Source organism: Thamnophis elegans, chromosome 9, assembly GCF_009769535.1.
Source record: "Thamnophis elegans isolate rThaEle1 chromosome 9, rThaEle1.pri, whole genome shotgun sequence".
Taxonomy (NCBI): Eukaryota; Metazoa; Chordata; class Lepidosauria; order Squamata; family Colubridae; genus Thamnophis; species Thamnophis elegans.
The window spans coordinates 49,431,362-49,459,185 of NC_045549.1; the positions used below are offsets into that span (position 1 = coordinate 49,431,362).

Sequence of the window (27,824 nt, forward strand, 5' to 3'; positions counted from 1 at the left end):
CACCCCCACTGCCTCCCAGCTGATTTTCTTTTCTTGCCCTGAACAGGAGAATAAAAGCAGGTTAGTGGGGTGGGGAGGGAATGCGGATTTTGCAGTATCCTTCTCCTGCCACACCCACAAAGCCACAACCACAAAGCCACACCATGCCCATCAAGCCACAACCACAGAACCGGTAGTAAAAAAGTTTGAATCCCACCATTGGGGGGAAATCCTTTCCCTGTGGAAGCAGTTACACTTATCTGCTTCTTTCACCCTTTCATTCATTTCTCATGCCTCTAAAAAGAGATAAAATATTTTGGGCAGTAACTGAAAAAGAATGCCCTCCAACTTACAAGTTTTATTTGAATACATAAACAAAAATATTGGATGGCTCAAAACAGATATGCAAACATAAAATGATATCCATAAGCAGGAAATAACAGCTGGATCTGATTTGCAATTTGAGGAATTGGAATCTGATATATTGTTGTCAGTTCCGAAGAAAAAAGTGTTTGAAAAATATAACCTGTCATAAAAGATTGAAAAGAATACAAATATAAGAAATGCTGAAATAATGAATATGATGAAGGATGTTCAGCCCATCCTTCATCATATTCATTATTTCAGCATTTCTTATATTTGTATTATTTTTACATAGCCAACATCATATTGTATTATTAAATGTTTACATAAATTCATCTTACCATCAACTCCCCAAAACAATTATTGGCTCTTTTGCTCTCCATACACCATTTGTACCTTATCCATCACTTTCTTCTCCCTCTCTCCTCCCCCTCCCTACTTCCTCCCTCTCCCTATCCTCTTCCCTCTATCATCCTTCCCTTCTCTACTTCCCCTTCCTCTCCTTCTCCTCTCCCCCCTTTCCACTCCTCATTTCTCTCCTCCTCTTCCCCCCGCCCTCTCTCCTATCCCTCTCTTCTTCCCTTACCTCTCTCCTCTACTTCCCACTCTTCATCTCATTTACTTGGTATATTTCAGCTTCTGAGCAAGCTCCATTTTATGTTGATGGTATTTATAATTCCTTTTCAATATACATATTTAATTTTAACATGTATTCTCCTCCTTTAAAAAAATAGAACAAAAAATATACATATATAGTCATTGTGCTTTTACACCCACCCTCCCACCCCCGCACCCAAGCCTAATTTTGGCCAAGATGTAGACCTGGTTACAATTCCCAGCTATTCTCATCATTATCTTTATATAATTATACATTAGAAGGCAGAATATCAGCAAATAGCCCGAGCCTGTAAAGATGAAGTAAGGAAAGCTAAGGCTCACAATGAGGCTCACAAAGGCTTGTCACAAAAGTAAAAAATAACAAAAAAAGCTTCTTCCAACATGTTAAAAACAAGAAAAGGGTTAAGGAAACAATTGGTCCATTGCTGGGAGAAAGTGACAAGCAACAGGGAGAAAGCAGAACTATTTAACTCATTTTTTGCATCTGTCTTTACACAAAGAGATAAAACAGTCCAACCTATCAGAAACAGCACCACAAAAAACAGATTAGGAACACAAGTTAAAATAGGGAAGAAAATGGTAAGTGAGCACCTTTCTACCCTAGACGAGTTCAAATCACCAGGACCGGATGGATTACACCCCAGGGTTTTGAAGGAACTGGCAGATGAGATCTCAGAACCACTGAACTATATCTTTCAGAGACCCTGGAGCACCGGGGAACTGCCAGAGGACTGGAAAAGAGCTGATGTACTTCCCATCTTCAAAATAGGAAAAAAAATAGATCCAAGAAACTATAGACCTATCAGCCTGACCTCAATACCAGGAAAGATTCTGGAAAAGATAATCAAGCAATGAATCAGCGAACACCTAGAAGTAAATAAAGTAATAGCCAAAAGCCAACATGGGTTTGTCAAAAACAGATCATGCCAGACTAATCTTATTGCATTCTTTGACAAAGTGACAAAATTAGTGGACCACAGGAATGCCGTCAATATAGTTTACTTGGACTTCAGTAAGGCATTTGATAAGGTAGATCTTAACCTACTACTAGATAAAGTAGAAGAATGTGGGTTGGATAGCATCACCACCAGATGGATTCATAACTGGCTGACCAACCACACTCAATGTGTAGTCCTCAATGGAACTGCATCTACATGGAGGGAAGTATGCAGTGGAGTACCCAAGGCTCTGTTTTATGTCCAGTACTCTTCAACATCTTCATCATTGATTGGGATGAGGAAATAAATGGGGAACTCATCAAATTTGCAGATGACACCAAGCTGGCAGGAATAGCCAACACTCCAGAAGACAGGATTAAGATACAGAAGGATCTTGACAAACTTGAACATTGGGCACTATCTAATAAAATGAAATTCAATGGTGAAAAGAGTAATGTTCTACATTTAGGCAAGAAAAATAAAATGCACAGGTACAGTATAGGTGGTACCTTGCTCAATAGTAGTAACTGTGAGAGGGATCTTGGAGTCCTAGTGGACAACCATTTAAATATGAGCCAGCAGTGTGTAGCAGCTGCCAAAAAAGCCAACACAGTTCTAGGCTACATAAACAAAGGGATAGAATAAAGATCACGTGAAGTGTTAATACAACTTCATAATGCCTTGGTAAGGCCACAGTTGGAATACTATATTCAGTTTTGGTCACCACGATGTAGAAAAGATGTGGAGACTCTAGAAAGAGTGCAGAGAAGAGCAACAAAGATGATGGGGACTGGAGACTAAAACATATGAAGAACGGTTGCAGGAACTGGGTATGTCTAGTTTAATGAAAAGAAGGACTAGGGGAGACATGATAGCAATGTTCCAATATCTCAGGGGTTGCCACAAAGAAGAGGGAGTCAAACTATTCTCCAAAGCACCTGAGGACAGAACAAGAAGCAATGGGTGGAAACTAATAAAGGAGAGAAGCAACTTAGAACTGAGGAGAAATTTCCTGACAGTTAGAACAATTAATCAGTGGAACGGCTTGCCTCCAGAGGTTGTGAATGCCTCAACACTGCAAGTCTTTAAGAAGATATTGGATAGCCATTTGTCTGGAACGGTATAGGTTTCCTGCCTAGGCAGGGGGTTGGACTAGAAGACCTCCAAGGTCCCTTCCAACTCTGCTATTGTATTGTATAGGTGCTACTGCCAGCAGAGACAAGAGGCGTATTTTTAAGAGAGTCAAGAGTTAGGGTTAGGGTTCTGGATCTAATATGCTGACTTTGTAAACCGTTTAGAGAGGGCTGTAAAAGCACTATGAAGCAGTATATAAGTTTAAGTGCTATTGCTAAAATGTGCAACTTTTTGTTGGAAATTGGAATGCCAAAAATGAAGAAAGATTAAACCTTATTGGTACAAGAAGGTAAAAAAATTCAGGTAGAGTAACAAAGACATTGCCAGGGGCTGACTATATAACAGATCACTAACTGCACCTTTTTTGCAAGTTTCATTCTAGCAAAAGTGGAGAAGAAAGCCAATTCATTTCTATGACGTGATCTTGAGAAAACACATACCATTTTCAAGAACAATTTCAAGAAGTGTTTTGAAATCCTTAACCTTTTTGATAGAGAACCAGAGGAACTATGGGATGAAATCAAAAAAGTAGCTAAAGATGACAGCCAAAGATCAAGAAACAACAGAAAGCATGGTAAGAACAAAACACGGAAATTGCTGTGAAGAGAAGCCAAAGCCAAGAAAGACAAAAATATCAGAAAAGAAGTTAGGAGAATTATGAAAAGAGATAAGTAGTATTATAAGAACATCTGTAAATGGAAAAACAAGTCAAATCCTCCAAAAGATCTCAAAACTCAGAAGGAAGTTTCAAACCATTTATCAGTACAGGTAGTTTTCATTTAGCAACTACAATTGGGACCAGTAACCTGGTCATTTGGTGGGATGCTGTTAAGTGAAATTGAAACTGTGTTTTTAATCTTACTTTAGCTTTCTCCTTTGCTTTATAAGCCTGCAAAGGACATAAATGTAAGGAATGGTCTCAAAGTTGCTTTGAATGATGGTGATGCTTATCAGCATTGTTACCAATAATATACAGAGATTATTGGTTACAATGCTGATAAGCATCACCATGACTTATACAAAGTCAGTCACTAAATAAGGACTGCCAGTATGCTAAAAAACATGAATGGACAGATGGTAACTGATTCAAAGATGGTCTATAGAATACAGATGTCAATATGCAAGATATTTAGAAGATATTTCCTCTAATACTAGACCTCCAGTCACCATCATCTTAGAAGTCTATAGGAACTGATGCAGTATCTACAGAATATGACAAGCAATGGAAGTAGCATCCATAACTATTCCATCCAAGCTATGTCAGGAAGTCCAGAGAATGACACAGTATCCAATAGATTGAAAGAAGTTATTCTACATACTGTATTAATACCAAAGAAATAGAATAGAGTGTACAAATTATAATACATTATCCTTAATTTCACATGCTAACAAAATAATGTTTAAAATCATCCAATGCAGATCTTCAAACTGACTTTAGAAAATCATAAGAAAAGGCATTATTACTCATGCATGCTAGATAACTGAAAATTAAAATGATAATTTATTGGTTAGAGAAAGCCTTTCAATTATGTCAACCATATTAGGCTGTGAATTGTGATTAGAGAAAATGGGAATCCCAGACTATTCTCATTGTCAGAATTAAGAAAGCAATGGTTTTTTCTGTGACATTCAATGGAAGAAAAAGTTGGACTATTCAAGAAGCAGGTTAAAAAAATTACCATATTTGAACTTTGGGGTTGGAGAAGTCTCTTGGGGATACTATGGAGTAACTAAGAAAACAAACAAAATGGATAACTGAACAAATAAAGTCCAGATTTCTCATTTCAGGCACAAATGACCAGGGTTAAATTATCATATTATAAATACATTATGCAAAGACCTAGCACTCTTGAGAAATCTTTAATGCTGGGAAAGATGGAAGGGAAGAAAAGAACAGGAAGACCAGCAGCAAGATTAACAGACTAATTAAACAGTGTCAATGGGTACACTGTTGGAAAACTGAAGGATTAGAATGGAACAGATCATCCTGGAAAAAAAATCTATCTATCTGGTTGCTAGGAGTTGATACCAACCTGATGGCACGTAATCAATAAATGATTTAGAAAAATACCAAAACTTTGATTCTGCTTAAATTTGTGCCCGCTGCAGAGAATTGTTAAAGCAAACATCCCACACTGGCTGACAAATTTTGAAAAGTGTTGCTGAAGAAAGAAAAATAGGAAAAGTGCAAAATACATTTGTTCTCTGGCTGCAGTTATACATGTGATGGCAATAAATCAATGCTTAATTTTTAAATATGAATTTAAACAGTGTGAGAAATGTCACCACTTACTGAAACTTCCTTTCGACATTTAAAGAACAGAAGATGTTGCCATTATTAAACTGATGAAATGTATTCCTGCATATACTGCTATTTTTATTTTAAAATGTTTTGTTTAATAATTCTGTGCTATATTTTTAATATTCTAATAGTTTGAATTAATAGAATTCCAAAATTCTAAAAAATGTCTAATTATTTATTTTCTATTGATATGTTTTGCAGCTATAAAACAGCTATTCTATTACACTTATATGAGCAGGTTTGTACAATTTTGGAGTACAAAACCACCCTTCGGGTTTGAATGGCATTCTGCTAGAAGCATAATCTCAAAAGTGAGCAGACTAAGCAAAACTAAATAGCTCACTACTGACCTACTTTCTGCTGAAAGAGGAGCCATTGAGCACATCAGGTTGGAGAGTCCATGAGTAGACCAACACTTTGTGATTCCTCTCTAGACCACAAGAGAACTGGGATTTTCCACAAGTGCTCCAAACAGCATCTGCTTTTGAGGAGATCACAAAATAGCAGCATCGGCGTGTTTGGAGCATTGGGAGATGAGATAATGCTATCGTAACCCAAACCTCAGTTCAGAATCTTTAAAAGGGACACAAGTTTGCAACCTTTTCTTCTTAATCACTTTTTGAACTTGTTAATTGTACTGCACTGTAGAGCAGTGTTTTTCAACCACTGTGCCACGGCACACTAGTGTGCCGTGACATAGTGTAAGGTGTGCCGTGGGAAAAACACCCGCCGGGTGTTTTTGCCTCGGGACATCTCTGTGTCCCGAAAGTTGCTTTCGGGACACAGGGATGCCTCTATTAAGTCCCTGCGGCCCCACGTTTACTTTAAAAACGCGGGGACCGCCGGGAAGTAGTGCACACAGGGACGTCACTGACGTCCCATGCGTGCGCCCATAGAGAGACTGAGAGCTGTTGATGAAGAGCTACGTGCGTGTCTTTCTTCGATTCCTGCCAGAATATCAGCTTTGTGTTCAGAAAAACAGGCCCAGGTTTCGCACTGAGTAAGTAAACAGAAATATGAACAATTATAAAATAATTTCTTTTTGTTTATTTGATTCCTATTCAAGAGAATTACTTTATATATAGTCAATATAGGCACAGAGTTAAATTTTTTTAACATTTTCTAATGGTGGTGTGCCTCGTGATTTTTTTCATGAAAAAAGTGTGCCTTTGCACAAAAAAGGTTGAAAAACACTGCTGTAGAGAATGAAAATCTATAGTGGATGCTCTCTATTTAAGATCAAAATCTTCAGTTGGTAGAAAATGTCAGTAGATGGAGAACGCCTCCATTGTACATAAAAGGACTGAAAGTAGCCTGTGAGATTCCTGTTTATATTTTCTGGAATAAGAACCACTGAACTCAATGAAAGTTAATACAGAATAAGCAGTGGTGAAATTCAAATTTCTTTACTGCCGGTTCTGTGGGCGTGGCTTGGTGGGTGTGGCAGGAAAAGGGTACTGTAAAGTCTCCATTCCTACCCCACTCGAAGGGAAGGATATTGCAAAATCTCCATTACCACCCCACTCTGGGGCCAGCCAGAGGTGGTATTTGGCGGTTCTCTGAACTACTCAAAATTTCCATTACCAGGTCTCTAGAACCTGTCAGAACCTGCTGAATTTCACCCCTGGATGTGAAATAAAGCATACATTGCTTTATTCTACTTCTTAGCCCAGCACAAAGGTCTCTATCAAGACATTTCCTTGTTGCAGGCAGAATAATCTATTCTTCAGCCTTTACCAGTTTAAATAGAGAAATTGAGCTAAACAGATCAATTGTGCCACCAATGAATATTTCCCTGGAAACTAGAAACCTCTAGTAAATTTGGCAGTTCTAAGAGGAGGCATCCATTGATTTTTATTTTCTGGCCCCAGATTTCCAATATTTCTGAGTATCTATTCTGCTCTTGTGTATACCTGCAGATAGGAGACCAAGTAATTTTGCAAATGCGATGCCTATTTTACAGGCAATTAACTTCAATACTCAATGTTTTTATAATAGCTTTATTTCTTTTCACGTGCATTTATACAGCCACACACTCACACACAATTGTCTGAAGAAAAATCTTCAAGTATGGTTTGAATAGATGTTGGCAACCCTAGTTTATAAAATAGATAAGATAATCTTCATAAATATTTTTTTTTTTTTTTAAGGAGTATCTTTAATTTAGGATCCCCTACTTTTTGGATACCTGTAGCAAAATTGGATTAAAAGTTATTTTTACATCTGAATTTATAGTTACATTTAATAGTTTTAAATGTATTTAAATATTACCATAAACATGAGTTTCAGTCATTTACTTAAATAATATTTATGATCGTATTTCTTTATTCCTATTTTTTTTCAAATGAGTTCAATGTATTTGTATTTTGGAGTTGTATCATTAATGCTTTAATAAATAAAAACAATGATTGAGGGGGAGAGAATGAAGAAAGTCATAAATTAATTTTTTTATCTTAGGCAGTTGCTAAGCAGGGTTAAATATTAGCTGCTAGAACCTGGCGTACAAGGGAATTGTTAAAAAAAACCAACGTATGACAAATTTTGGGTTTTTTCTTAGTTGAGTCAGTAATTATCTTCCATAAGAAAAACATAGTTCTGAAAAGCCTATTAAAGTTTTTGCTACACATTTCTGAAGACTGCCATAAGTATGTTAGTTAGACATGTATAGGCATGTGAAATTTACATTTTCAAACCACAAAAGAGATTTATGTCAAACACTTGGTTCAAAGTGGAGAAAATATTTTGCTGAGCTTTAATTTGTTTTAGTTCTTGCCAATTTTACTGCATGCCTGAAAAAAAACACCCAATACTCTATATGAGATGAATATAAGGTCTAAATGTTAGACAAATGGAATGCTAGGAATTTCCCTATGTAGGCATCAGTCCACAGCCATAAACTAAATGATATGACCTTTGAGCTTTCCAGATGAAACCTCTGAAGAAGCAGAATTATAGAAGCCATTATGTGGAGAGGTATTCCAACTAACTCAATATATAGTGCCATGCTATTTGTATTCTTTGCAACAATAATAGATGTATTAAAATTATTACATGAAACAACTGACTCTTGAGAATTTGCAATAAATCACAGAAAAACAATGCTATATCTGAGAGTCAGATAAATCCATTAAGCATCCAGTTCTATGGAGAATTATTCTTTTTCCTTTGGATAGGAGAAAGGTTATTGGATATAGGATTGTTTGAATTTTGATAAATCTTTACCATGAATGTTATCAGAACTTCATGTTGGTCATTGTGATGTAGAAAGAACATGAGTAATCAACTGACAACAAAGTCTCAGTCTTATTTATCTAATTTAAAAAGTATGCAATACGCAACGTAAACAAAGGAAATGATAATCACTCCCCCCTCACCCGCAAATCTCCTTCAATCAACTCATTCAAAGAAGAATCTAGGGCCAGTGGTATACATTCTTATCAGGGATGATTTAGGCCAGTTCCACCATACAGGTTATTAACTATAAAGCAGGGTGGGTTGCCAATTGTTTTGCTATCGGTTTGGGCGCATACACAGAAGCGTCCTAGTGGGTGGGCGGAGCGTCCTGCCGCCGCTACTTCCGGTTTGCCGGGCTGATCCAAGCCAAACCGAGAGCAACCCACTTCTGCTATAAAGCCCTATATGGCATAGGATCTGAACAGAGGGAACATTTGCCTCCAATAGTTTCTATCCATCCAGTATGTGTTCGCAGAGTGGATGTGCTCCAAATCTATTAAACATTGTCAACTTATAAGATCAAAGAAGCCTTGCCTATCGCATCCTCCTTCCAGAGATGTGGACATGTCCTTGAGTTCCAGAAAGCTCAGAAAACCTGGCCTACAGTTGAGTATTATTTTTGTTTTGATATTTGTAAGGGTTTGTTTTAGCCTGGGCTGTCTCTTGGGTTTGATGCTTTCATCTCTTTTTAGGGTTTTTCTGATTTTATATGCCATCCAGAATCCACTAGAGTTGGCAGCAAATTCATTTTTTAAAAAAATAATAAAGTTGCATGCAAATTATTAGACAATTGGTAAACTAATAGAAGGTGGCTACATAACACAAAGCTAAAAGAAAATGTTCTGCATATCTGAATGCTTACAAGTAGTCCTCACATTATGACCATAATGGAGCCTGCCTGTCGTATCTCATGACAGTTTTATATTGAGTTACCCACATGTCTGACCCAGTGTTATGATCTTTTTTATGATGGTTGTTAAGCGAACTAATGGTTCACTAAGGATCAGTTTTGCCAAAAAGCAAACGTAAATATCAGTTTTCAACAAAATTGTTGTAACATGCAGTCATATGAGATGCTGCAAATGGCCATAAATGGAGCCCAGTTGCTGAGTGCCTGAAATGACCATGGGACAGAGGTGGGTTGCTCCCAGTTCAGCCCAGATCAGGCGAACCAATAGTGGCAGCGGGGGAAGGCTCTGACCACCCACCCCCGGATGCTTCTGCACATGCGCAGAAGTGTTGCGAGCGTGCACATGAGCAAACCGGTAGTAAAAATAATGGAAACCCACCACTGCCATGGGGGGAGGGAGTGTCAGAACTTCAAATCTTGGGTCTTAAGTACTCCGGAGAGGTTCACTGTTACTTCAAATGCTAAGTGACCGGTTGCAAGTCAAGAACTACCTGTACTATTTATGTGCAGTTTTTTAACAGGTTTAAAATAAGAAAATTTGCAATTGTTCATTCTTTTCTTATTTTCGGAGAGAATGTGAAATTTATATAGCTACATAGAAAAGTTCAGGCATCACTGCTCAGTTGTTTGCTACAGTGAAACCCCAAGTGAACCAAAACTGACCCAGCCTGTACATAGAATAAAGTTAAACATGACATTTTTCTGCAAATTTCAATGCATACATACATTCAAGTGCATATACATTCAAAATAAGAAAAGAATAAGAAATGTACAGGGTCAATTTTGGTTTCACTGTAGCAAACAAATGAGCGGTGATGCCTGAACCTTTCTATGCAGCTATATAAATTTCACATTCTCTCCGATTCCTGTTATCATAGTGAAGTTCCTACCACACAAATTCCAGGCACATCATGTTTCACTCAAAATAAATTTCTGGATAACTCAATAAAGAAGCCAGATTGTCTATCAATCTGGAAAAGGTTACAAAATAATTACTAAAGATCTGAATCCCCTCTGATCCACTATTACATAGACAGTTTTAAAATTAATATTTGAGATAATTGTTAATCTTCCCATCCTGTAAAAATTATTCCAAGTGTTAGGTTTACATGGAAATGGAAATTGTTTCTCTTTCGTATGCTGTGAAGATTTTCACATATAAAAGATGTTTCAACCCACAGAAAGGAATGACATGTTTCTGAAAGAATCAAGAATCTTCCCGAGTTTTCCAAAGTTGTAGGAAAGCAGAAATATTTTAAGTCTTGCAAGTGTCTTTTAATACAATGTAAGGGTTGACATATGCCAAAAATTTAGCCCAAACCCTAGTTGCCCCGAGGGATATAGGAGGAATCACATATAGGACCAAGTGTCCCAGTGCATTATTAATGCATAAATCTCTGGCAAGTCAAAAATAAAGAATATGAAGAATATCACTCTATGTCATCAAACTTAAATAACAAGTTTCTTCATCCATGCCTATAATATTAGTTGTTTCTAGCCAGTAGAAAAATGCACAGTATGTTAAAATTATAAGTGAAAAAAGGAAGTTAAGATTTAATATGAGTATGCATCCCCTTGCTTGTTATCTGACTCAAACGAATGCATCACATAAGCTATGCTTTAATTTATAAAAGCTTAGAACTTGATTGATTCCAATTTGAACAAGTCATGAAATTTCCTAGTGTCCCTCTTCCCTGAAAGCCTTCCTCTGTTATCTGTGGATAATGGAAATGTATACTTGAAGCTAACCATTGACAAAGTAAATCTTTTGTTTAATATTGATGCACTGCTGAAACGGAGGCATTGTAGACATGGTAGGTCACTATAAGGAATATAACTAGGAGTTACAGAAAATGAAATATTTTCATGATTTAGAAAATATGAACAATTTAAAATGAACCAAGAAAGAAGAATTATTAGCTAGAAGGAAGAGTTCTCAAAAGAAACGGAAAAATGGTTAGAGATATACTTTTGTAATACAAATGTATTCCTTTTAAAAATATGTATAATCTCTCAATTCATGCTAAAAATGAGCAGGGTTAATGTGATACAGTTAATGTGATACAGTTAATGTGATACAGAAATATAGTATTATTTCTGCTTCTTAAAAAGCTCATACATACCAAAAATAGATCTCCCAGGGATATCAAAACCTTGACTTGTATGCACTGAAAATAAAATTATTATTATTAGCCAAAGCATGCACGCTAAAAACAGTCATTTCAGATTTTATGTGAAGAAACAGAGAAGTGGCCAGATCAAGCTATTTCATAAAGTAAAATCTTTCTCAAGATTTTGTAAAAGTAGTTGAGAATGCTCAAAAAGTTGGCTTTCCTGGGGTCACAGTGATCCAGTGTTCCTGCTTCAAGACTGAGGGAGTCCTCAGGCAAGATACTCTCATTAGGCTCCCAGGAAAAAATAAGACATGCAGTTTGTGAACCTTCTTATATTGCCTCTGACCTTTTCTCTTCTCTGTGCAAAATGAGACTGGAGGCATCCTTGGGGCAGCTGAGCTTTTTTTTAGCTTTATTTTGCATAAAGAAACATTTTACACTGTTTACAGGCTTCCAGTTTCTACTTTACATGTGTTTATCTTATTTTGCCTATTTCTCCAAATATTTTGTGAACACAAATTGATTCCTTAATAATCATCATCACACAGAATTACTAACAGATTATCACTCCTTTAAGAGCAGCCTGCTGTCATTTTGGCAGCATTGAGCTTCAGGGTTTCTTGGATGTGATCTAGAGCAGTGGCCCCCAACCTTTTGGGCACCAGGGACCTGTTCCGTGGAGAGAGTTTTTTCTGCAGACTGGGGGTGTGTGTGGTTTCACATGCTGCCTGCATCCTGAGGATGGGACTTTGCTTGTTTGAGCAGTTCAGTTGCTGGCATGCCCCGGCCCAGCACTGGTCGACGGAGTGGGATTAGGGACCCTGATCTATACAATAGATGTTCAGTAACAAGAGGCTGGCATCTTCAATGAAACATCAGGAAATTCAGTAATTACCAATAGATACTGGCTGTGAAAGTTCACATCAATATATTGCGCCAATGTATTTAACCAGGGCTCAATCCTCCAGGGCTGTGTGTGTGTGTATGTGTGTGTATGTGTGTGCGCATGCATGCGTATGTTGTAATCTGCTTGTTTAGTCTTGTCATAGGAAGTGAAACTACTCTTGTTTTGTAAATTTCCCTGCCATCCTGTTTCATGATATATAGATATGTGTGTGTGTGTGTGTGTGTGTGTGTGTGTGTGTGTGTGTGTGTGTTTTATTTGTGCTGATAAATAAATAAAGGAAGACTAGTATAGATCTATTTCAAGCTATTTAGCTCTCATCAGCTAGCCATATCCTTACTGGGATTCGAACCTGTGCTGTATTGCATCTTAGGCAAACGACTTAGCCATTATGCCACAGGTCTCCTCCTTATCAGCTGATATGAACAATATATATGAACAATATATATATATATTGTTTGATATAGATAAGGAAAGTTTTATTTGATTGAATAGAAGTAGTACAGTCATCAGAAATGATTTTTGTTGTTGTTTAGCTTTTCCTATAGTCTTCAGGAACAAGTTGCAAACATACAGTACCTCAAACAGGGAAGAAAAATATAAGGTAAATAGCTCTTTCAAACAGACTGTAAAGCAGTCCTTGACCAATGCTGATCTTCAGACAGGCAAATTAATTGAACCTCATAAGAATACAAAACACTTTGGATAGTGATCTTGGCAAAGTTTGGAGCCACTTTATTCTGGTGGTTAAGGCATCAGGCTAGAAAACAGAAGACTGTGTGTTCTAATCCTGCCTTAGCCATGAAAGCCAGCTGGACAACCTTGGACGATTCACTTGACTCAGCCCAAATCACTTCATAGGGTTGTTGTGGGGAAAATAGGAAGAGGGAGGTGTGTTGGATATGTTAACTGCCTTGAGTTATTTGTAAAAACAATAAAAGTGGGATGTTAATTAATAAATCAATAAAACAATATTTTTTTGCCTGCCAGTATGGGTTAAACATGGAAATGACAAGGAGTGGGGACTTTCTCTTGTTCCCAAGACAATTCTCCCAACCAATAGTTAAAGAAGTTTCTTAATTTCTCAAACATTTTAGGTGCATTTGCTTTATATATAGGGATATCCCATTTTAGAAAGATTTCATGTCAATGTTACCGTGTTTCCCTGAAAATAAGACAGGGTCTTATTTTCTTTTGACCCCCCCCGAAATAAGCACTTGGCCTTATTTTCAGGGACGTCTTATTATTTTTGAGGTGCAGCAGGCAGTGGGTGTGATTACCTCATGGCTGCTGCTGTGTTGCAATATTTTCAGAGAGGGCTTATTTTCAGGGAGGGCTTATTTTAGCCCATGTGCTCAAAAACCCGATTGGGCTTATTATCTGGGGAGGTCTTATTTTCAGAAAAACAGAGTAATAATCCGGCTACGATCCACTGATTTTTCCTTTTATACCAAAATCCTATTTTTCTATGATTTATATCTCTAAAGCAATTTATTTGGGGAATTATCAGCTTTAGAGTGAGGAGCAGGAGTTTGTGTATTGCAAGTAGATTACACCTATACTAGTAAAAACTGAAATTACCCAGTATAACAAAAGGATTATTCACTGTTGGTTTTCTTGATACAGATTGTGGAATTTGTGTTGGCTATGGAGATAAGATTTATAGTACTGTGTGTACTTAAATACCTAACACGTACACCGTTTTATAATTTATTTTGTGGTTTGCATCCATTTTTTAAAGATAGCATGAGCACAGAATAAATGTTAAATTTTAAACTAGCAACTATTAATATATATGTACAGGCTATAATTCACTATGATTTTTTAACCATTGCAATTTGTCACTTTCATATATTGTTCTCTATTCCTTTGAAAACAGGTAGGAAATATGAAGCATTCAGAATGTGTACACCAGTGGTGGGTTTCAATTTTTTTTTTAACCTATTCTGTAGGTGTGGCCTGTTTTGTGGGAGTGCTCGGCAGTCATGTGACTGGGTCGGAGTGGAGTTTCCAATTTGGAAAATGTGGTGAAACTCACTTAACAACACTCTTGCTTAGCAACCAAAATTTTGGCCTCAATTGTGATCATAAGTTCTTTCTTTCTTTCTTTCTTTCTTTCTTTCTTTCTTTCTTTCTTTCTTTCTTTCTTTCTTTCCCTCCTTCCCTTTCTCTCTTCCTTTCTCTCTTTCTCTCTCTCTCTTCCCCCCTCTCTCTCACACACATCCCTTCCAATTATATTTGTAGATATATTCTATGAACTAAAACTGGTGCCCAATAAATCCTCTGATCACGACTTTCTGTGTCCTACAAACCAATTCACAGAGCTCCCAATTCAGCCTCTTACCGCTCTGGAGGTTAACCGAATATGGTTAGTTGTCCTGTTATCTCTTGGCCTTGGTTCCTGCCTTTTTAACAGAGCGGCAAAGAGGGCTAAATTCAAATGGCTTTTTTTCCTTTTGCTGAAGCCAGATTTCTCTGCCACTCGGACGACCTGGTGGGTGTCCGAAGGTGTTGGACACGCCACAGAAGGCACGCATGTCACACACACACACAATACACACACTGTGCTTGCCGCAATGCAAGGCGCATGTGTAAGGGTGACTGGATCAGCTGGGAGGCTGGCAAAGAAGCCTCTGTATCTCTGCTACCGCAGCTCGGAAAGGAAGGTAGCAGGATGATGGCCGGCACTTACACCCTCGCCGCTTTCCCAGCCAGCTACCCAGCTAAGTTGAACTTCTGCTATAGACAGTCTTCTCCTCCCTCTCCCCCCCTGATTTCTCCCCGGCTACACTTGCAGAGGAAGGAGGCAGGGATAGTGGCCGGAACTCTCTTCACTTACCACTCACCACTGCCGCCCCTGTAGCCCACGGAAAATCAGAGGCTTCTTTTTTGTCAGTCTCCCAGCTGATCCAGTCCTCCTTACACATGTGTGTGAGAGAGAGACAGCTTCCTGGTTTCTAATGGGGGGGGGGAAGTAATCCATGCAGGAGGAGGAAAAACGCATGGATTTCTTCCCCCCCATTGGAAACCAGGCGACTGTCTAAGACAGTGGTTCCTAAGCTTAGCAACTTTAAGACTTGTGGACTTCAACTCCCAGAATTCTGGGAGTTGAAGTTCACAAGTCTTAAAGTTGCCAAATTTGGGAACCACTGGTCTAAGAGAAGGGAGTGCGCACCACGTGGGCTATCCCCCAACAGCTGAATCCTCCCCTCCTGTTCCTTCATTGGCTGTTGGAAGAAGCCCACACGGTGCATGCTCCCTTCACTTGACAGCCGCCTGATTTCCAATGGGGGGGGGAGAAATCCATGCAGAGGGAGGAAAAATGCATGGATTTCTCCCCCCATTGGAAACCAGGTGGCTGTCAAAGAGAAGGGAGCATGCGTGACATGTGGGCTTCTCCCAATCCTTTACTCTGGCAAAGGAAGTGAGTGGGCGGGGCAAGCCTGGTGCAGCCAGGCGGGGAGAGCGAGCAGCAATTGGGCAGGTGGGGGAAGGCAAGCAGGGGGGGTAGACCTGGGAAGGGAGCGTTCCAGTACGGGGCCTCTGGAAGCTCAGGTACAGGAAGGGACACTAAATTTCACGATTGGGTACACGAGTACCGGTGCGTACCAGTTGAAACCCACCCCTGGTGTACACCAACATTAATATCAATGCTTGAGTCTTTAAAAGGAGAAGACACATTTTGCTGAATTTAAAAGTTAGGCAAATTTCCCCCACCCTCAAAAAAGAGGCTGAAAATATGGGTGCATCTTATACACTGAATACATTTTTTGCCTCCTGAAACCCTGCCCCTTCACCAAAATGGCTGTGCATAGCTTGTAGGAGGCTTTCAGAGAGCTCCTGAGGACTGGGGGGCATAAATGAGCTCAATCCCCCCCCCAGCCCCCAGGTTTTAGGAACCTATAAGCTTCCTAAAAGCTATCCATGCCCTTTTTTAGAAAAAAAATGGCCCATTTTCACAAAAAACGGGCTGTTTTTGCCCATTACCCCCCCCCCCGAGCATTCTACAAGCCTCCTAAGGGCTATCCATGCCTTTTTTTGAAAAAGAAACGGCCCATTTTCGCGAAAAACGGGCGGTTTTGGGGAGGTGTGCAGAGTGCAAAAACTTTTTAAAAATTTTTGCCTCCTTAAAACCTTGGTGCGTCTTATACTCCAAAAAATACAGGTATACTAAAGTCCACCAAAAAGTGTTAAAGCTTTATTTCTTTTTGTTGTCCATAATGAAGTCTGTAATCATCTGAATAATATTTTAGGAATGTTTGATTAAATGAATCAGATTATTATTAATCTCCACAGCATTCCTTTGTTCATTCTAAAATCTTTACCATTTTGTGTACAATATTGATCTTAATACAGAGGAGGGGATATCTTTGTTGGTGACAGTTGACTCTAAGAAAAGAACTATCGTATTTTTTGGACTATAAGATGCACTTTCCTCCCCCCCCCCAAAAAAAGTGGGTGGAAATGTCTGTGCCTTATAGAGCTAATATTGAGGTGGGGGGAGGGAGATTGGTATGGCGGCGATCAGCTGTTCTAGGTGGAAGGGATCGCCACCACATAACACCACCACCCATTCACCACCGATTATAGTGATCAGCGGTGAATGGGCCACAGCAAACTGATCATGGCAAATGGGCTGCGGCAAGAAACAGGCTGCGATGGCGAATGGGCCACAGCGGCAGCAGCAAACAGGCCACAGCGAATGGGCTGCGCTGTTTAGAACAGCTGATTAGCTGTATTCTGGGAGGCCAATCCAACTGCCAATCAGTTGTTCGGCAGCGAAGACTCGTGTTTCCCAACAGCGGCAACAGCTCAGCTCAGTTGGCCAGTGGTGGGCACAATGGAGTGGAGCCCTGTTGAGCCACGTGCCGGGGCTGCGATAACGTGCTGAAGCTAACCAGGCTGTTTGCTGTAAGGATGCGAGCCAGATGAATACCAGATGGATGCTGGGAGGCACAGGCAGATTTTTTTTCTTGTTTTCATCTTCTAAGACTAATGTGCATCTTATAGTTCGGAGCATCTTATAGTCCAAAAATATGGTAATAATTAAAACCAATTATAGGGGACTCATCCTTTTTAATATAGTCATTATATGCACTGGAAGGACTGAAACTACCCATTTAATATTTATCAGCCATTAACTCCTTCCATGACTTAAGAACATCAAAAGTTAATTCATTATTTTTATATCAAAAGTTTAATCTCAGGCTTGGTTACAGTGGAACGAAAATCAAGATATATTAGCCACATATTTTTGCACAATCTACTGAATCTTCTCAAGTAACCACGTGCTACTAGTACTTCTGAATTGTCATATTTTCCAATCCCACAGTTAAATGTCTTCCACTGCCATCAGATATAACAATGACTATTTTTTTACAAATGTAACAGAGGGCTGAACAAATTCATAGAGGACAGCCTATCAATGATTATTAGTCTTAATATCTGTTCTATGAATTATATTGCTTAATCACAAAGTGTATTTTTTTTTCAAATATTAACTGTTGGACAGCAATAGCTGTTACACTTCTGTTTATGTTTTAAATATCCATTAGGTCTCTAGCTTGCTTTACTGTATGCGGCACAAAATACCAGTGTACACATGCCTTTTGTATAGCTAACCATGTGGGCACTTTTGAAGCTCTTATTTTTGAACAGTTAAAGCAGCTGTTCATTTACAATGTGCATATAACTGCTTTAGAAATTGTTTCAAGGTAGATTGCTGCATTACATAGTTGAATGAAGCAAGAAAATATATGTACTTGGTAATTGTTCAACCTTTCCTTGCAAAATGGCACCCTCAGCTCTTAACACATTATCTCAAGTGAGTGAGAAAAACGAAATAGTATATTGCTGGTGTTATTTTTTAAAGAAATAGAGAATTAGGGAAATTAACTAGGAGAAAGAAAGAAAGAGAGATCTTTCTACAGGGTTTTTAAAAGTCATTAGAAACCAATTGACTCAATTAATGTGTGTTCCTACCCGTGTAAAGTAGCCAATGAAATGCAGAGGTCAAGTCTGTAACAAAAAAACAAAAACAAAACACTAGCCAAGTAAATAGGAGCATTCAGGACAACATCAGGTAACCAGTAACTTACAACTAGTGAGTTAACAACTGTTTGAAGTTACAATAGACTTTTAAAGAGTTACTTGTACCCTGTTCTTAAAGTTTCACCTGCGCTGCACTATTCCCTAGGATATACAATCACATTTTGGGTCCTTGGTAAGTGGCTCGCATTTACAACATGTTATAGTGTCCTGTGGTCACATGATAAAGTTTTGCTGTTTTTTGCCATTTTCTAGCAAAAACTGGCAAAAAAATTCCATTGGATAAAATGGGTTCCGACTTAAAATAATGTAGTCCACTTAATAACCATGGAGACTTGTTATAAAAATTATCATAAAATAAAGTCTGGTTATGTGGTGCCTTGACTTACAACTGCAATGACTTACAACCAGAATTCTGTGGCTGTTAAGTCTAGGGCTACCTGTGTAGGGAAAAGAATAGTTCAAAACCACAGCAAGAATTTGCAAGTCTGCATTTACAATAGGAAGAGTGAGCATAAAGAAACATCATCATCCATTCTTGCCCTCCAAAAATTGTTGCTGGTTCATTTAGGAAATGGAGAAATTGGACAATACAATTAAACCCATAGAATTGAAGTATTTATGTTTTCAGACACAAATTGCTCTTGGGAAGAAACTACAGCAGAGGCAGCTCAGGGACAAAAAAGCACCAGCAAGTTGTATCAGTATTAGAGTTACCAGATATACAAGAAATCCAGATAAATGTTAGTTGTCAGGAAGTTTTCAGAATCCCTTCAATGCAATTTGCTCTATACTAGTCAGTATGTACTGAGGGTGGCTGCTGCTTCCCACCACTCGTTGTGCACTCTATGGACGCATGCCAAGCATGCAACAGACCATGACTAGGTTTAGCTTGTTTTTTAAGACTGAAAACTTTTCTTTTTAGATTTGCAGGATCTTTGTCCTCAATCACCACAAGACATTTGCAACAGTACAGGTGCAAAGCTTGAATACAGTTATTCTTTTTTATCTTATTTATTATATTTATACTGCCGCCTCCTTACAAAAAGTGTTTTAATTTCACACAAATAATTAGATGTACATAGTGTTGATTAATGTATTTGGTCCTCAAAATATGTAAGCAAAGTAATTGTCTAAATTACTGAACAGATAATTACCAAAAATATTCTTGTAGCTCCTTGATTCTAGAAAGATTTTCTAACGTGGAAAAGACTCAAGAAACAGAAAGCAAAAAACAGCGAATGAAATAACTAGCGATAGAATTGAAAGTTCTTGCACTCTACACACCTTACCAATTTCACATATGTCTCATGGATTATATGTTTTGCACCTCTTCTCATAACTCCTTTACATTTCTTGTTATATTCTGACCAGCTAGTTTTCTATAGTTTTGTCATGGCGCAAAAAGTGTCATAATATTGGGTTCACTCACATGAGTGCCTTAACTTATAACTGCAATAATTTACAATTGGAAATCCAGTTCCAGTTGTGGTTGTAGGACTATCTATCTATATATTTGCCTTTATATTTTTATCTGCCAAATAACTAACTACTTTGGCTTTTTATGTGTAAATCAAAAGAACTGTGCTGCACCTGGCTTCAATTCTTGTCAAAATTATTAAATTAAGTATGACCAACACTTATACCTATAATATTAAATACTAGTAATACCAAAAGACATGTTTTTCTTGAAGCTAAAGTAGCTGTATTACATAGTGCTAATACAGGAGGGTTTTAAACAAATAGTTAATCATGTCATTCACAAAGCTTTAATGGGAACTATCCGAATCCTAATGAATAATGTACACCGTGCAACAGTATTATAGATTTCCCTTTTAAGAAAAGTGCATGACCATAAATCATGATACCAAATTGCACGTTTGCTTTAGAACTGAAGTTTTATACTATAAGTAACTCAAGTGACAAGGAGCAGCACACCATCTTTTTAGAATTCCACTCCATTGTTACTGTGAATTATTAAACTATTTCTCTTTTTTCTCAACACTGATAAAATCTATTTCATATATCACTCAGGGCTCTTACAAGTTATTCTTCCTGAACACTAACAGATTGCTGCTTTGAGAAAAACAAGAAACCTTGAACACTGCATGAAAGAAACCAAATTGACAATCCCCAAAGCAAAAGAGATGCTATTTACAGATAACAGTATGGCCAATTATGTTAGGTGATTTTTGTACAGGTTATCAGAATGTACTGCATTCAGTTTCTAGTTCCCAAGATTACAGGCAAAAGCTACAAAAATTGCTTATGCCCAGTTACTTATACTATATTACCCAAAAGTATAGATCAGTGTTTCTCAAACTTAGCAACTTATAAGAGGAAGAGATTTCAATTTCCAGAAGGTGGAGGCTGGGGAGTTGAAGTCCACCCATCTTAAAGTTGCCAAATTTGAGAAAAATTGGTATAGATCAATAATTTCAACCTTAAAATCAGACGCTAAATTAAGATGTGCAAAGCATTCTTTTTGCAACCTCAAGTTTCCTACCCAAGTATAAAGCATCAGTTTATGATTTATGTCATTCTGGTCGAAGAATAGATTTTCACAAAAGAGCTTGGAATGTTGTTATTGATACTACTTCATTTGCAAGTTTAATTGATACTTTAGTTTGTTTATTTTTTATAACTTTATTAAGGTTTCTGAAAGCAATTTTAAAAAAAGCTTAACCAAAAGCTAACAGTCAAGAGAGACAGTAGAAAGGGACTCAGAATATAGAGATAACTATAATTGATGGGGAACTCATCAAATTTGCAGCTGACACCAAACTGGCAGGAATAGTCAACACTCCAGAAGATAGGCTCAAGATACAGAAGGATCTTGACAAACTTGAATGTTGGGCACTATCTAACAAAATGAAATTCAATGGTGAAAAAAGTAAGGTTCTACATTTAGGCAAGAAAAACAAAATGTACAACAGGTACAGTATCTGGTACCTTGCTCAATAGTAGTAACTGTGAGAGGGATCTTGGAGTCCTAATGGACAACCATTTAAATATGAGCCAGTAGTGTGCAGCAGCTGCCAAAAAAAGCCAAAACAGTTCTAGGCTGCATAAACAGAGGGATAGAATAGAGATCGCGTGAAGTATTAATACCACTTTATAATGCTTTGGTAAGCTCACTCTTGGAATACTGAATCCAATTTTGGTCGCCACAATGTAAAAAAGATGTTGAGACTCTAGAAAGAGTGCAGAGAAGATAAATAAAGATAATTAGGAGACTGGAGGCTAAAACATATGAAGAATGGTTGTGGGAGCTGAGTATGTTTAGTCTGATGAAAAAAAGGTTCTAGGGGTGACATAATAGCAGTGTTCCAATATCTCAAGGACTGCTAAAAAGAAGAGGGAGTCAACTTATTCTCCAAAGCACCTGAGGGTAGAACAAGAAGCAATGGGTAGAACCTAATAAAGTTAGAACTAAGGATAAATTTCTTGACAGTTAGAACAATTAATCAGTGGAACAACTTGCCTCCAGAAGTTGTGACACTGGAGGTTTTAAAGAAGATGATGGATAAGCATTTGCCTGAAGTGGTATAGGGTTTCCTGCCTAGGCAGGGAGTTGGACTAGAAGACCTCCAAGGTCCCTTCCAATTCTGTTATTCTATTCTATTCTATTCTATTCTATTCTAAATAGCAGATAGAAATGCATAAAATAAAAAATATAGAAAAAATCAGACACTCCCCGAAATGACAGATTTTTTAGCAGATATAATAAATCATGAGTTCAACTCTTGCTCTAGAATATTCAGAATGCTATTCCTTTACAAACAACATCTATTTTCACTATTTATTAAAAGAACAGCAGAAAGAGATATCTAAATTTGTTTGGTAAGGTAAAAAAAAAAACAACAAGAGCTAAGTATATAGTTCCACATTATGCCAAGGAAAGACGTTTAGCCTTATCAGATTTAAGTATATTTTCTGGTTTGCTGCTTAGTTTGGTTAAAAGATTGGGAGATGCTGAGAGATAGAAGATATTGCATTTGGAAGGGCATGACTAGAAATGTGGATGGCATGCTTATGTATGATATAAAAATAGAAATTGAAATTGAATAACAGTTGGAAGGGACCTTTGAGGTCTTCTAGTCCAACCGCCTTCTTAGGCAGGAAACACTACAGACAAATGGTTATGCAATATCTTCTTAAAAACTTCCAGTGTTGGAGCATTCACAATCTCTGGAGGCAAGTTGTTCCACTGAACAATTTGCAGTTCTGTCAGGAAATTTCTCAGTTCTAAGTTGCTTCTCTTCTTGACTAGTTTCCACCCATTGCTTCTTTTCCTATCCTCAGGTGCTTTGGAGAACAGCTTGATTCCCTCTTCTTTGTGGCAGCCCCTGAGATATTGGAACACTGCTATCAAGTCAACCCTAGTCCTTTTTTTCATCAGACTAGACATACCCAGTTCCAGCAACCGTTCTTTATATGTTTTAGCCTCCAGTCCCCTAATCATCTTTATTGCTCTTCTCTGCAGTCTTTCTAGAGTCTCCACATCTTTTTTATAGCGTGGCGACCAAAACTGAATGCAGTATTCCAAGTGTGGCCTTACCAAGGCATTATAAAGTGGTATTAATACTTCACATGATCTTGATTCTATCCCTCTGTTTATGCAGCCTAGAACTGTGTTGGCTTTTTTGCGCACTGCTGGCTCATATTTAAATGGGTGTCCACTAGGACTCTAAGATCTCTCTCATAGTTACTACTACTGAGCAAGATAACACATAATTTGACTAATTTGATTCTGCAGGGTTGGTGTACTCTGGGTTTCTTCAGTTAAACATGTCATTTATCCAGACTCTAGAAATCTGCCTTGTCTATAGCAACACTTGCCTTCTGAAACAAGTTATTTAGAACAGCCATGAGGACCTGGCAGTTCACCCAGGCCTTTGGAAAGAGAAAATAAGACTTTATTGTGCGTGCCATATTTTTTCGTTTATCTCTCACATTTCAGTGATTTGATTGTAATTTTTTATTGTTATGAGCCACCAAGAGACACTGAATCAAGTGACATACTTTTAATATTGCACATATGGGGGTCAAAAATTAATCATAGATACATATTTCTGAAATAGTTGATTTTATTGAGACCACTATGAATTTGTTACATTGCAAATGACTACATTTCTACCATGTTTCTCCGAAAATAAGATCTCCCCGGATAATAACCCCAATTGGGCTTTTGAGCGCATTCGCTAAAATAAGCCCCCCCAAAATAAGCCCTCCCCAAAAATATTGCAACACAGCAGCAGCCATGAGGTGACCACACTTGCCGCCTCCTGTACCTCAAAAATAATAAGACCTCCCCAAAAATAAGGCCAAGCGCTTATTTCAGGAGTCAAAAGAAAATAAGACTGCTGAGTCCTTGACTTGCATCCAGTCCTAAAGTCCTCAACTTATGACCGGCTGCAAGTCTTCAACATACGACTGACAGCCAGCAACAGCTCAGCTGCGCCTGATTGGTTAAGGCGCTGCTGGCTGAGTGCGGGCTATCTAAGCATTCCTATTGGTCGCCCTGCTTGACAGCTCTAGTATAAATAGCTGTCAAGTAGGGTGAGGTGCTGAATCTCTGTACATAGTTGCTGTTGCTGTTCTACTGAATAAATAGCTATTCTCTTACCTCAGCTGCCTCACACCTCTTCAATTAATAACGAACTTAAAACTGGTGACGAAGGTGGGATGCTGAAGGTTCCAGCCTGAACAGCTGCGAAAAGGAAACTCAACTAATTTCCTTTCCACATACCAAGTGGAATTTTTTTCCCCTCGACTCCGCGACAGCTATGGCTTTGCTACCGCCTTTTGCACCCTTCGGGACCACTGGCGAGTCATGGGCTGGTTTCTTAGAGCATTTTGAGTGTTTCCTCATCGCGAATAACAACCACTAATTACCCTCGGACCACAAATGCAGTTTTTTCTTAAGCTTGTGTGGTCCCGAGATGTTTAACACGGCCAGTTCTGGGTTTCTTAATAGATGCCCAGAGCATCCATCCTACCCCCTCCAAAGTTGCTGCCATCTGGAATGCCCCCATGGCCACCTCTAAGGCGGAGCTGCAGGTGTTCCTTGGCCTTCTGAATTTTTATGCAACTTTCCTGCCTCATAAGGCATCACTAGCCGAGCCGCTGCATTGGTTGCTCGACCGATCCATGGCCTGGTACTGGAGCAGCGACGAGGCTCATGTGTTCGCGGCTGTCAAAGCCATGCTTACGTCAGCGGCTTTCTTAGTACAGTACAATGACAAGCTGATACTAACGCTGGCATGTGACCCCTCCCCTTTTGGTCTGGGGGCGGTTCTGAGCCATGTACTCTCCAATGGCTCAGAAGCCCCCATAGCTTTTTATTCTCGGGCACTCTTCTCCGCTGAGAGCCAGCCAGATCGACAAAGTGGCTCTGGCTGCCGTTTCCGGGATTAAAAAGTTTCATGACTACCTATACGGATGGCACTTTACTCTCTTCACTGACCACAAGCCTCTCCTTGGGCTTCTGGCCAGTGACCATCCTACCCCTCCCATTCTCTCTCCTAGGATGACTTGCTGTATGGAATTCTTTGTGGCGTATTCCTATACGCTGCAGTACCGTCCAGGCAAGCAGCTAGGGCATGCTGATGCCCTCAGCCATTGCCCCCTCCCTACGGCTGACTCTCACCCATTTCCCTCCACTTCCGTGCTCTCCATTGCCTCGCTGGACCTGCCACTCACTGCCTCTGACCTGGTGGCCCACTCTATGGCTGACCCCATCCTTTCCCAAGTTTTCACTTGGGTGTAGAGAGGGTGGCCATTGGGAAAGGTCTCCAACATTTTCCGCTACCTTACAGACCCGCCAGATGGAGCTTTCCCTCCACAGTGGGTGCTTGCTTTGGGGTGACCGCGTCATCATTCCCCCCACCCTCCACCATCAGATAGCATCTTGGGTGGGCCATTGCTTCCCTTGCCAGGTGTCCCACCCTGCTCCCCCCACTGTACCTGCCCGGGACTGGGAGATTCCTAGGGGCCCTGGTCTAGAATCCACCTGGATTTTGCGGGTCCCTTCCATGGGCAGAGTTTCCTGGTGGTCGTGGACACCTATTCCCATTGGGTGGAGCTTGTCCTTTTGTCTTCTACCACAATGGAAAGCACCTTGCGGGCCTTGCGGCACCTCTTCGCAACCCACGGATTGCCGGACATTATCGTGTCCGACAACAGCCCACAATTTGCATCTACGGCCTTCCTGACCATGCAAGGGATCCGCCATGCTCCAACCACCCCGTAACATCCTGCTTGCAATGGCCGGGTGGAATGTGATGTCTGCTCAGCCAAAGAGGCATTGGACAGAATGGACCGGGGCAACTGGCCGGCAAGGGTGGCTGCTTACCTCCTAGGTCAGCACTCCCCCCTTGCCCAGTAGTCAACAAAAGCCCCGCTGAACTGCTGATGGGTCGCCGTGTGTGAACCACCCTGGACAGGCTGCACCCTCTCTATACCGGGCAGCAGCCTTGCAACCTGGGGGCCCCTCACCACCTTTTTAGGGAGGAGGACCTAGTTTACGCTCGGAACTTTTCTGGGGATCCAAAGTGGGTGCCTGCCACCATCACTACTGTAACCAGTCCCTGCTCTTACAGGGTCGGTTTCCCAGATGGCAGTAAATGGAGGTGCCATGTGGATCAACTGAGGCGCCACCTTCCACCCAAAGCCTTCTCACAATCAGGCCCTGCCTGCCCAGCCGCCACTGACCAGCAGCCGGCCCAAGTTTCGTTTCAACCCGTTCTGTCGTTACATGGACTTCCACCTGAGGCCTTCACTCAATCAGGCCTCTCCTGCCCAGCTACCGCCTTCTGGCAGCCTGCCCAAGTTCAATCTCCACCTGAGATTGCACCTCCCAACCATCTTCTGCATGAGGCCTTCACCCAATCAGGCCTCTCCTATCCGGCCACCGCCTTCTGGCAGCCCCTACCAGCCTCGCCTCCATCCATTGTGCCACCACGCCCGGACTTACCCATTCTGCAGGATCCACCTCTGGGGGTAGGCCGCGATGACGTCGCCCGGAGCTACACTCCCTTCAGGGAGGAGCTACCACAGGGACTCATTACCTCGTCAACGGCGCTGCTACAACTGAGGCGTTCTGGGCGGGTCCGACCCCAGCCTGCCTACTAAAGCGATTACACATGCACTTCATTTGTGCATGAGCCCTCGCTAGGGGGAAATGAGTGCTGAGTCCTCGACTTGCAACTGGTCCTAAAGTCCTCCAATTACGACCAGTTGCAAGTCCTCGATATATGACTGACAGCCAGCAACAGCTCAGCCGTGCCTGATTGGCTAAGGCATGGCTGGCTGAGCGCGGCCTGTCTAAGCATTCCTATTGGTTGCTCTGCTTGACAGCTCTAGTATAAATAGCTGTCAAGCAGGGCAAGGTGCTGAATCTCTGTACATAGTTGCTGTTGCCGTTCTACCTAATAAATAGCTGTTCTCTTACCTCAACTGCCTCTTCAATTAATAACGAACTTAACAAAGACCCTGTCTTATTTTCAGGGAAACACGGTATTATATGAAGGGAAGAATATTTTAACTTTCTATTAGAAATGGCTCAGATTTATGCCAAATATTATATGGCAATAGGGTCATCAATGCAACCTGAACACCCCATCATAAAAGCAGTTCTAGCAACAAAAACAACTACTTTTAAAAAGGTTTGGGATGGATCTGGTCTTTATTATAGTAGCTCCAGACATCAAGGCAGGTAGCCCTCAATTTATTACCATAATTGGGAGTGGAATTTTCATTACAAATAACTGGAATCGTGAATCAAGGTGGAGCTGATTTTCTGGTAACTTTTATGGTGATCATTAAGTGAATCATGTTAAATGAATCACATGGTCCTTAAGTGAATCCAAAAAATGAACAATTTTTGGGCTGAAAGCTGGCAAAAAAGTTGCAAACTGTGATCGGTGGCTACAGAATGCTGCAATCTGTCATAAATGTAAGTCAGTGGCCAAGCACCACAATTGCAATCATTTGATCGTGGGGCTGGTTTGACAGTTTAAAGTGAAAGCACAGGTCATTAGTCATGTTTTCCAAGGCTATCCTAACTTTGAACCATCATTAACTGCATGGCTGTAAGCTGAGGACTAACTGTATACATTCCAATTACAGGTTCTGTGCCTAATATAATCAATTCTGAGTGAGTTAGATGCCCTATTTCCATGATGGTGAACCTATGGCACACGTGCCCGAAGTGGCATGCGAACCCATGTCGTTTAGCACATGTGGTGTCACCCATTCCTCTTCTGGGTTCCTGGCA

The 27,824-nt window shown here is 39.9% G+C and overlaps 1 protein-coding gene across 2 annotated transcripts in view; it reads right to left on the reverse strand.

The window, feature by feature from the left end:
• WWC2 (WW and C2 domain containing 2) overlaps positions 1 to 27,824 on the reverse strand; it is a 153,396-nt gene that overhangs the window by 121,639 nt on the left and 3,933 nt on the right. The window contains exon 1 of one of the 2 annotated variants that reach the window (XM_032223805.1): positions 11,602 to 11,631. The exons of the other annotated variant lie outside the window; for it this stretch is intronic. The gene's annotated coding sequence lies outside the window, so the exon portion shown is untranslated. Of the gene's footprint in view, positions 1 to 11,601; positions 11,632 to 27,824 lie in introns of those variants that run through there. 2 annotated transcript variants of the gene reach the window in all.